This window comes from Pongo pygmaeus, chromosome 21 (genome assembly GCF_028885625.2).
Source record: "Pongo pygmaeus isolate AG05252 chromosome 21, NHGRI_mPonPyg2-v2.0_pri, whole genome shotgun sequence".
NCBI classification, from domain to species: Eukaryota; Metazoa; Chordata; class Mammalia; order Primates; family Hominidae; genus Pongo; species Pongo pygmaeus.
Genome location: NC_072394.2, coordinates 30,520,846 through 30,533,347, shown reverse-complemented (window position 1 = coordinate 30,533,347; position 12,502 = coordinate 30,520,846). Strand labels below are relative to the sequence as shown.

At 43.5% G+C, this 12,502-nt stretch overlaps 1 protein-coding gene across 3 annotated transcripts in view; it reads right to left on the bottom strand.

Annotated features, from left to right (window-relative positions):
- Positions 1-12,502, bottom strand: part of UBOX5 (U-box domain containing 5) — a 48,073-nt gene that overhangs the window by 21,709 nt on the left and 13,862 nt on the right. The window lies entirely within an intron of this gene.

The following is a 12,502-nucleotide window of genomic DNA, read 5'->3' as shown; positions in this document are numbered from 1 at the left end:
AAGTACAAGAAAGACAAGGCTTGAGTATAACTTAATCTAAAACCTCAGATTGTGGCTAATGTGTCCTGCTTTCAGAGAAGTAGCTTGGAGACAGATAATAATGGCATTGTAAAATGGCAATACAGGTTTATAAGGAAAAAAAAAGAACATAAAATAGTAGACACTCTTGTACCTACCACCTAGATTTAGCAAATATTAACATTTTGCTATGTTTGCTTCTGATTTCAGTGTTAAAAGCAATATTTAAAAGATAAAAACAAAACCCAGCACCTATCCTATTTCCTCTCTCTTTTTGCCAAGGGGTAAGCTCTTTTTTTCTCTTTTTTTTTTTTTTTTTTTTTTGGGAAACAGGCTCTCACTCCCATGCCCAGGTTGGAGTGCAGTGGTGCAATCTCGGCTCACTGCAACCTCGACTTCCAGGGCTCCGGTGATGGGTATTCTCCTACCTCTGCCTCCCGAGTATCTGGGACTACAGGCGCGCACCACCACATCTGGCTAATTTTTGGGGTTTTTTTTGGTAGAGATGGGGTTTCATCATGTTGCCCAGGCTCTTCTCAAACTCCTGGGCTCAGGCAATCCACCCACCTTGGCCTCCCAAAGTGCTGGGATTACAGGTGTGAGCCACCTTGCCCGGCTAAGGTAGGCTTTATCTAATGTTGTTTGTCATTCATATCAGTATAGGTATGCATATATATATATATAAACTACATATAGTAGTCATGTATTTTAATATACCTTAATGATATTATGTGTATCATCTTGCAACTTGCTTTTCCATTAAGCATTTTATTAAGGTTTTCCATACTGAAATGTTTATATCTGGTGTATTCATTTTAACTTCCTCATATTTAATTGTATGACTAAAACAGTTTCTCCATTGCCCTATTACTTATGTTGTCTAAAATTTTTTACTATGAAAAAAATGCTGCAATAAACATTCTCTACAAACCTTCTTGTGGGAAAAATAAGAAATGAAATGAACGGTCTTCTCTGTGAGTCTTGAGACAATAAAGACTTCTTTCTAACAGTGATTATATAATAGAATATATGCTTGAACCCGGGAGGTGGAGGTTGCAGTGAGCTAAGTTCGCACCACTGCACTCCAGCCTGGATAACAGAGTGAGACCTCATCTGAAAAAAAAAAAAAAAAGGCCAGGCGTGGTAGCTCATGCCTATAATTCCAGCACTCTGGGAGGCCAGACAGGCAGATCACCTGAGGTCAGGAGTTCAAGACCAGCCTGGTCAATATGGTGAAACCCCATCTCCATTAAAAATACAAAAATTAGCCAGGCATGGTGGCGGGCGCCTGTAATCCCAGCTACTCGGGAGGCTGAGGCAGGAGAATCACAATCACTTGAACCCGGGAGGTGGAGGTTGCACTTGGCCGACACCATGCCACTGCACTCCAGCCTGGGCAACAAGAGCGAAACTCCCTCCCAAAAAAAAAAAATTTCTTTAAATATATAATATAAAGGTAACAGAGCTTTCTGCAGATGACATAGTAAGGAAAGATGACCTAGATCAATGTTTTTCAATTTGTGGTTTCTGGAATCAAGTAATGGGTTAAAGAAAAGAAATAATTAGAAGAGAATACAAAATATGAAGGTGCAAATAGTATGGATATGTCATGAAATTGTTTCAGTTTTGTACAAATATATTTAACGAATGCATGTATATCATCTAATATAAAATGTATTTCTTATTGTGACTTGATAAAAATTTTTTTTAAAAAAAAACATCGGTCAAAAGTTTTGGCCAAAACATTGGTCAACTCAGGGGAAAATTCACAGGAGTAACATGTGAACTTAGGGTGACTAGGACACATGCCTGATCTCATGGACAACTCTGAAGAGGGACAGACACTCCATACTAAGGCTACCACAGACTGCAGACTACAGGAGCCAAGAGGTGAGAACATGAACAAAAGAGAAGGAGCCCTGGGGAAAGGGATCAGTAAGTCGGTAAGTGTCAAGGCACAGAGGAGGGAAGTGTGAGGCTGGTTCAGGAGATGCTGAACATGCCACTTAGCTATAGAGGTGGAGTGGGAGCCAGAGCTGGGAAGGCAAATGGAGCCAGATGAGGAAGGCCTTGAACGTCATGCCAAAAAGTTTAGACTACTTCACTTAGCAGGCTGAGGTAGTGTTTCTCCAAACTGCAGGTTGAGAATTAAGAACTTACATTACTGAGCCATAACTAGTATTTTTAAAAATTAAGTAGAATAGAAAATGTCAGCATGCACCACATACAAGGGTGAGCACTGTTTTGTGAAAGTTTTGTTTCAGTTACATATATATGTGAACACACAAACACACGCAATTATTCATTTGGGGTTTTGATGTAAAAGTTATTTCTTACTAAAGGTTGTAGTTAAAAAAAAAAAAGTTGAAAGCTACTGGTCAGAAGTAAGTCATCGGTGAATCATTATCAGTATCAGTAGGCTGGTTATGAAGTTCTAGCATAGCTATGCAAGATGTTACAGCCAGGCATGGTGGCTCACACCTTTAATCCCAACATTTTGGGAGGCTGAGGTGGGTGGATCAGAGAGAGAAATGACACTAGTGAAAAGTCTGCTATTAACCTCCTAGATGACAACAGCAATTCTGAACCACTTAGAGGCAATTCACCCTTCAAGAGGTAAATTTCCCTTTTCTCTGGCTGATGTGTTCCCCACTATCTTTTCTGTACTACATGAGGGGCTCCTTGTAAATAGCTTCCTGAAGACATCAAAGATAAGTACCAAGGTACTAACTACTTAGGAATAAACTGGTAATCTCAGTTTTTCCTTTGGCATTTTCTTCCTTTAGTTTTTCTCTTTTTATTCTTTTTTTTTTTTTTTTGAGGGAAGGACATTCTTCAAAAGGAGGAAAATGAACTATGTATAATGTATTACTGAGCATCTCACAAGGATTTCAAAGCTACTTTCTAAGAAATTGTTTATTTTTATATATTTTTTGAGACAGAGTCTCTGTCTGTCACCTAGGCTGGAGTGCAGTGGCACAATCTCGGCTTAATGAAACCTCCACCTCCCAGGTTCAAGCAATTCTCCCACTTCAGCCTCCCGAGTAGCTGGGATTACAGGCACGCGCCATCACACTCAGCTAATTTTTTGCATTTTTAGTAGAGACGGGATTTCCCCACGTTGGCCAGAGTGGTCTTGAACTCCTGACCTCAAGTGATCCACCCGCCTCAGCCTCCCAAAGGGCTGGGATTACAGGCGTGAGCCACTGTGCCCAGCCTTATTATTACTATTATTTTGAGATGGAGTCTTGCTCTGTTGCCTAGGCTGGAGTGCAGTGGCACGATCTCAGCTCACTGCAAGCTCTGCCTCCCAGGTTCACACCATTCTCCTGCCTCAGCCTCCCGAGTAGCTGGGACTATAGGCGCCTGCCACCATGCCCAGCTAATTTTTTGTATTTTTAGTAGAGACGGGGTTTCACTGTGTTAGCCAGGATCGTCTCGATCTCCTGACCTCGTGATCCACCCGCCTCGGCCTCCCAAAGTGCTGGGTTTACAAGTGTGAGCTACCGCACCCAGCCCCTATTTTTCTTTTTTGAGACGGTGTCTCACTCTGATGCCCAGGCTGGAGTGCAGTGGGGCAATCTCGACTCCCTGCAGCCTTCACCTCCCGGGTTCAAGCAATTTTTGTGCCTCAGCCTCCCAAGTAGGTAGGACTACAGGCATGATCCATCATGCCTGGCTAATTTTTGCATTTTCAGTAGAGACACGGTTTCACCATGGTAGCCAGGATGGTCTCGAACTTCTGACCTCAAGTGATCCACCTGCCTCGGCCTCCCAAAGTGCTGGGATTACAAGCATGAGCCACCACACCCAACCAGAAATTGTTTCTTTTTAAAAGATCTAATTAAACTTTTAAAGATAATTGTAGACTCATGTGTAGTTGTTAAAAAACAATACAGAGAGATCCCACATACCCTTTCAGGCTCACTGCAACCTCCACCTCCTGGGTTCAAGCGATTCTCCTGTCTCAGCCTACTGAGTAGCTGAGATTACAGGCGCCCGCCACCATGCCCGGCTATTTTTTGTATTTTTAGTAGAGACAGGGTTTCAACATGTTGGCCAGGCTGGTCTTGAACTCCTGACCTCAGGTGATCCACCCACCTCAGCCTCCCAAAGTGTTGGGATTACAGGTGTGAGCCACCGTGCCTGCCTGTAACATCTTGCATAGCTATACTAGAACTTCATAACCAGCCTACTGATACTGATAATGATTCACCGATTTTCAGATTTCACCAGGTCTGCATGCATTCATTTGTGTGTGCCTATCTAATTAGTTCTATGTGCAAAGTTGGGTAATCACAACCGTAGTTGATACAGAACACTTTTATCACAAGAATTTCATGTTATCCTTTAAAAAGTCTTTTATCTTATAAATCCAAATACTCTACTTTCACAGAAGACTTGAAATTTTTCACCCAGATCTAAGCCTTGACTGAAGACTCCAGTTAAGCTCACTGCCCACACTGTAAGAAACAAACTTGAATGACACATTTAGTCTTGGCATTCATGTCACTTAAATGATAAATATAACTATGCAGGAAAATGCAAAAGTATATACAGGCCGGGCATGGTGGCTCACGCCTGTAATCCCGGCACTTCGGGAGGCCAAAGCGGGCAGATCACTTGAGGTCAAGAGTTTGAGATGAGCCTGGCCAACATGGTGAAACACCGTTTCAACTAAAAACACAAAAATTAGCCAGCCATGGTGGCGCACGCCTGTAGTCCCAGCTACTCGGGAGGCTGAGGTGAGAGAATGGCTTGAACCAGGGAGGTGGAGGTTGCAGTGAGCTGGGATCACACCACTGCACTCCATCCAGCCTGGGCAACAGAGGGAGACTGTCTCAAAAAAAAAAAAAGTATTATGAAAGTATTATGATCATACATTTGTTAAAAATCTATGTCTAGGAATATGTATACATAAATAGTTGGAGAGGTAATGGTGGGCATGCAGAAATGTAAACATCCGACACACTAGGCTGGTGGGATAAGTTGTTCTTTTTTTCCTTTTAGGTACTGAAAGTTGATGTATGCCTGAGGTCTCAGGATGACAGCGGAGAAGACTGAGATTTATGTTCAGAGTACTTTTTGCAGCTGCCAGTACTAGGGCTCAGAAAGGGAAGTGCAAGGGAAGGGCCAAGAAGGGATCCAGGAGTTGAGTGGCCAACTGTGTTGGTATACCCACAGCTAAGGAGTTTTCCAGAACATAGTACTTTTGGTGCTAAAACCTGGGCAAACTTGGAAGAGTTGGTTGCCCGGTCTGGAAGGTTGTTGTCTGTGCTTCCTTGGAGCTTGAAACAACCAAACAAACCTTTTGTTTTTGCTGTTGAGGTTCAGCACCTGGGGGTAGGGAAGTGTGGAAGGATAATTTAGAAGAGAATAAGGTGACAATGACACTTTCTGAACACCTCAGCATCCAGCATCCTTCAGCCTACAAAGTTACCATAGCTGCGTTATACAATCTGATTTTGAGTCTCATAGAGATGTAATGAAAAGTAATTCTGGCAGACACACATATTTTAAAGACTAGACTCAAACAGGTTACAGAGGGAAAAAAAAGAAGAAGAAAAGATTACCTGTCAAGTAAGAGAAAAGCATTTCACCTCAAAGAGTGGGTGGAATATCAATGCACTGAGCAATTTCATAAATTGGGCACTTCAGCTTTTAAAGAAGTGCACTACTTCTTATAATTTCTAAATTGAGTTACCTGTCCATCCATGAAAAAAGTTTGACTCATGTGCCTTTTTCTTAGAACTGGTTAAAATGAAGGACAGTTGTCCCAGCCCATCCCACACAGTTACCCACCAGTGAGAGGTGTGCAAAAAGACCAGAACACAGGTTAGAGCCCCAAAGAAGCCTGCAGTTTTATACCACGTGGAGCCAAGTCACCTCTAAGGGCTTAACATGTGCAAGGCACTGTGCTAGGCACAAGTAGACTCAGTTTTTACTCTTTATTTATTTTTAATTTTTATTTATTTATTTATTTTTTGAGACAAGAGTTTCGCTCTTGTTGCCCAGGCTGGAGTGCAATGACGCGATCTCGGCTCACTGCAACCTCCGCCTCGTGGGTTCAAGCGATTCTCCTGCCTCAGCCTCCCGAGCAGCTGGGATTACAGGCACCCACCACCACACCCAACTAATTTTTTTTATATTTTTAGTAGAGATGAGGTTTCACCATGTTTGCCAGGCTGGTCTTAAACTCCTGACCTCAGGTGATTCACCCACCCTGGCCTCCCAAAGTGCTAGAATTACAGGCGCGAGCCACTGCACCCAACCTATTTTTATTTTTTGAGACGGAGTCTTGCTGTGTCACCCAGGCTGGAGAGCAATGGTATGATCTTGGCTCACTGCAACCTCCGCCTCCCGGGTTCAAGCAATTCTCCTGCCTCAGCCTCCTGAGTAACTGGGATTACGGGCATGCACCACCACGCCCAGCTAATTTTTTTATTTCTAGTAGAGATGGGGTTTCACCACGTTGGCCAGGCTGGTCTCGAACTCCTGACCTTGTGATCTGCCCACTTCAGCTTCCCAAGCTGGCATCATAGGCGTGAACCACCACACTCGGCCTTTTTACTTTTTTTTTTTTTTTTTTTGAGATGGAGTCTCACTCTGTCACCCAGGCTGGAGTGCAATGGTGCAATCTCAGCTCACTGCAACCTCCGCCTCCCAGGCTCAAGCGATTCTCCTGTCTCAGCCTCCTAAGTAGCTGGGATTATAGGCACACACCATCATGCCCAGCTGATTTTTGTATTTTCAGTAGAGATGGGGTTTCACCATATTGGCTAGGCTGGTCTCGAACTCCTGACCTCAGGTGATCCGCCCACCTTGGCCTCCCACAGTGCTGGGATTACAGGCGTGAGTAAGCCACCGCACCCGGCCCAGTTTTTACTTTTAAGAAATGTAAAGGCTCAAAACAAGGCACAGATAAGCCATCTTTCTCCTAAGAGACTCAGTCTCAAAACAAGATCTACAAAGGTTTTTACTACCATTTACTCAGCACCTTAATAACAGTGTCGGCAAAATTCTACGGGAACCCAGGTGAGGTGGCCAGTCTCTCCAACATACAACCTGACCCTAACCCTTTCCCTCTCCTCCATGGCCTACTCCATCTGCTCTTGCTTCTCTCCTGAAATCTTCAGCTTATCTCTGACTACTGAAACCTATCATCAACATGTAAACACATTCAAGTCTCTTCTGCCAACTCCTCCCACAAAAAACCATGCTGGTTTAATGCTGCATCTTTCTTAGGGTTACCAGATTTTTTTTTTTCAACTTTTATTTTAGATTCAGGAGACACATGTGCAGGTTTGTTACCTGGCTATATTGCATGATGCTTAAGGTTTGGGGTACAAATAATCATGTCACCCAGGTACTAAGCATAGTACTAACAGTTTGTTTTTCAACCTTTGCTGCCCCCTCTCCCCTCCCTCTCTCCTACTTTTTTTTTTAGGGTTGCCAGATTTTTTTTTTTTTTTTTTTTTTTAGACTGAGTCTCACTCTGTTACCCAGGCTTGAGTGCAGTGGCACAATCTCAGCTCACTGCAACCTCTGCCTCCCAGGTTCAAGTGATTCTCCTGCCTCAGCCTCCCAAGTAGCTGGGATTACAGACATGTGCCGTCATGCCCGGCTAATTTCTGTATTTTTAGTAGAGACGGGGTTTCAACATGTTGACAGGCTAGTCTTGAACTCCTGACCTCAGGTGATCCGCCCGCCTCAGCCTCCCAAAGTGCTGGGATTATAGATGTAAGCCACCACACCCGGCCAGTTGCCAGGTTTAACAAATAAAAATAAAGAATGTTCATTTAATCTGAAAGGTGGTGTGTGCTGAAAAAATTTTAAAAATAAAGAATATTTGCTGCATATTATATTTATTGAACACTCAGCAAACTAGGAAAAATAACTTCCTCATCGGGTGTGGTGGCTCACATCTGTAATCCCAACACTTTGGGAGGCCGAGGCGGGTGGATCACCTGAGGTCAGGAGTTTTTGATACCAGCCTGACCAACATGGAGAAACCCCATCTCTACTAAAAATACAAAGTTAGCTGGGGGTGGCACATGCCTGTAATCCTAGCTCCTTGGGAGGCTTAGGCAGAAGAATCACTTGAACCCGGGAGGCGGAGGTTGTGGTGAGCCGAGATTACGCCATTGCACTCCGGCGTGGGCAACGAGAGCGAAACTCCGTCTCAAAAAAAAAATAAAAATAAATAAAAAATAACTTCCTCAACATGATAAAAGGTTTATAAAAAACCCATAGTTAACATCATACTCAGCCGGGAGTGGTGGCTCATGCCTGTAATCCTAACACTTTGAGAGACTGAAGCAGGAGTATTGCTTGAGCCCAAGAGTTCAAGACCAGCCTTGGCAACATAGAAAGACTCCACTCTACAAAATATAAAAATTTAGCCAGATGTGGTAGTGTGCCCACAGGTGGTCCCAGCTACTTGGAAGGCTGAGGCAGGAGGATCACTTGAGCCTGGGATGTCGAGGCTGCAGTGAGCCATAATCATCCCACTGCACTCCAGCCTGGGCAACAGAGTGAGACTCTTTTTCTTTTCTTTTTTTTTTTGCCTCAGCTACTTGGAAGCCTGAGGCAAAAGGGATCACCTGAGTCCAGGAGGTCGAGGCTGCAGTGAGCCATGATAGTGCCACTGCACTCCCAGTATGGGCAACAGGGTGAGACAGTCTCAAAAAGAAAAAAAAAAAAAAAAAAAAGGTCAGTATTGGTGGCTCACACCTATAATCCCAGCACTCTGGGAGGCCAAGGTGGGCAGATCACTTGAGGCCAGGAGTTCGAGACCAGCCTGGCCAACATGGTGAAACTCCATCTCTACTAAAAATACAAAAAAAATTGGCCAGGCATGGTGGCTTATGCCTGTAATCCCAGCACTTTGGGATGCCAAGGTGGGCAGATCACCTGAGGTCAGGAGTTTGAGACCAGCCTGGCCAACTTGGTGAAACACTGTCTCTACTAAAAATACAAAAAAAATCACCCAGGCGTGGTGGTGGGTGCCTATAATCCTAGCTACTATGGAGGCTGAGGCAGAAGAATCTCTTGAACCCGGGAGGTGGAGGTTGCGGTGAGCTGAGATCGTGCTACTACACTCCAGCCTGGGTGACAGAGTGAGACTCTGTCTCAAAAAAAAAAAAAAAAAAGAAGGTGCCGGGCTTGGTGGCACACTCCCGTAATCCCAGCTACTTGGGTGGCTGAGGCAAGAGAATCACTTGTACCCGCGTGGCGGAAGCTGCATTGAGCAGAGATCACACTACTGCACTCCAGCCTGGGTGACAGAGAGAAACTCTGTCTCAGAAAAAAAAAAAAAGAAAGTAAGAAAGTATGTGTATATACCCAATGGTAGGTGAAAGACTGGAAACATTCCCCTAAAATCCAGAACAAGACAAAGATGCCTACTTTCATTGTTTGTATTCAATATCTTATTAGAAGTTCCAACCAGAGCAATAAGGCAAGAAAAAAGAAAAAAAAGGAATCCAAAGTGGAAAAGAAGATATAAAACTGTATTCACAGATGAAAAGAGCCTATATACAGGAAATTCTGAAAAATTCACACAACAAAAAAATTACTAGGGCTAACAAATGAATATTAAGCACAATAGCAGGTTAAATCATCTGTCTTTTTTTTTTTTTTTTTTTTTTTAAGACAGAGTCTCTGGCTCTGCTACCCAGGCTGGAGTACAGTGGCATGATCTCAACTCAGTGCAACCTCTGCCTCCTAGGCTCAAGTGATTCTCATGCTTCAGCCTCCTGAGTTGCTAAGGTGTGTGCCACCACGTCTGGCTAATTTTTGTATTTTTAGTAGAGACAGGTTTCACCATGTTGGCCAGGCTGGTCTCAAACTCCTGGCCTCAAGTGGTCTGCCCACCTCAGCCTCCCAGAGTGCTGGGATTACAGGTGTGAGCCACCATGCCCGATGAATCATCTGTATTTCTAAACACTCACAATTAACAACTCATAAAAGAAGTTTTAAAAACAATTGCATCTACAATAGCATAAAAAAGAATAAAATAATTAGGAATAAAGTTAACATCCGGGTACAGTGGTTCACACCTGTAATCCCAGCACTTTGGGAGGCCGAGGTGGGTGGATCACCAGGTCAGGAGTTCAAGACCAGCCTGGCCAAGATGGCAAAACCCTGTCTCTATTAAAAATACAAAAAATTAGCTGGGCGTGGCGGCGGGGGCCTGTAATCCCAGCTACTCGGGAGGCTGGGCAGAGAACTGCCTGAACCCGGGAGGCGGAGCTTGCAGTGAGTTGAGATCGTACCACTGCACTCCAGCTGGGTGACAGAGTGAGACTCCGTCTCAAAAAAAAAAAAAAGAAAAATTAGCCAGTTATGGTGGCATGCACCTGTAGTACCAGCTACTTGGGAGGCTGAGGTTAGAGGATTGCTTGAGCCCAGGATTTGAGGCTGCAGTGAGCTACGATCACATCACTGCACTCCAGCCTGGGTGACAGAGCGAGACCCTATATCAAACAAAACAAAACAAAAAACTAAGAAAATGTAAGATTTATACACTGAAAACTATAAAACATTCCTGAATTAAAAATCTAAATAAATTAAAAGATATACCATGATTATGGATTAGAAGGCTTAATACTGTTAAGATGGCAACATTCCCCAAAGCAAACTACAGATTCAATACTGTCCCTATCAAAAGCCCAATGGCTTTTCTTGCAGAAATGGGCAAACTGATCCTAAAATTCATATGGAAGTGCAAGGACCATGAGTAGCCAAACAATATTGAAAAATAACAAAGTTGGAGGACTCATACTTCCCAATTATGTGGTATTGGCATAAGAATAGACGAATGGAATAGAAATGAAAATCCATAAATAACCCCCCACATGTATGGTCAATTGATTTGACACAGATGCCAAAACCATTCAATGGGGGAAGAATATTCTCTTCAACAAATGATGCTGGGACAACTAGATATTCACATGCAAAAGAATGAAGTTGGACTGTTCCCTCATGCTACATATAAAAATTAACTCAATGTGGATCAAAGACCTAAATATAAAGAGCTCAAACTATGAGAAAAGACACAGGGGTAAATCTCCCTGACCTTGGACTTGGCAATGGTTTCTTAAATATGATACCAAAAGCACAAGCAACTAAAGGAAAAATAATAAATTGGGCTTCAACAAAATTAAAAACAGAAAGTGAAGACAACTCACAGAATGGGAGAAACTATTTGCAAATCACATATATTGTATCTGTTACCTGTATTATGTTACTTACATATATATACAATCTCCTTATGTTTGTGCTCTAACACAACCAAACCTGAATCCCACCAGACTTCCTAATATAACACATAGCATGTTTCCTTCTCATCTGAGCTACTTGCTATGAAAACCATTCTGCCTAAGCGTCAGACTTGGGAACCACTGGCCCAACAGGTGCTTATGTAACTCTATTCTTCTAGGTCCAATTTTAAGAAGAAAAATATGAGGGTAGGGGGAGTTTATGCAAGACAAGTAGAAATGTGGAAGAGGGAGCTAAAAGAAAAATATTAAGTTCACTAATTCTGAAATGGCTCTTAAAGCAAGAAGAATCAGCAACTAAGGACAATCAACCACATGTAAACAAGAATAAGAATTTTAATTTTAGAGCACGTGAAAAGATGTGTTGGAGGAAAAATCCTGAAATGTAAGTGAAGCTTTGAGAGCCTTTTTTTTTTTTTTTTTTGACAGGGTCTCACTGTGTCAGCCAGGTGGGAGTGCACTGGCACAATCACGGCTCTCTGCAGTCTTGACCTTCTAAACTACGGTGATCCTCCCACCTCAGCCTCCCAAGTAGCTGGACTACAGGTGTGCATCACCACACCCAGCTAATTTTTTGCATTTTTAGTAGAGATGGGGTTTTGCCATGTTGCTGGTCTGGAACTCCTGGGTTCAAGAGATCAGCCTGCCTCAGCCACCCAAAGTGCTGGGACTACAGACCTGAGTCACCACACTTGGCCTTTTTTTTTTTTTTTTTTTTTTTTGAGTTAGGGTCTTGCTCTGTCATCCAGGCTAAAGTACAGTGGTGTCATCTCAGCTCATTGCAGCCTCAACCTCCCAGGCTCAACAGATCCTCCCACCCCAGCCTCCTGAGTAGCTAGGACTGCGGGGGCACACCACCACGCCTGGCTGATTTTATTTTTTGGCAGAGGCAAGGTCTCACTATGTTGGCCAGGCTGGTCCCAAACTCTTGGACTCAAGCAATCTTCCCACTTTGGCCTCCTAAAGTGCTGAGATAACAGGCGTGAGCCACCACATCCAGCATGAGATTCTTATTTTAAAACAAGGTATACGCCAGCCACGGTGGCTCATGCCTGTAATCCCAGCACTTTGGGAGGCCAAGGTGAGTGGATCATCTGAGGTCAGAAGTGTGAGACCAGCCTGAACAACATGGTGAAACCCCATCTCAACTAAAAATGCAAAAATTAGCTGGGCGTGGTGGTGGGCGCCTGTAACCCCAGCTA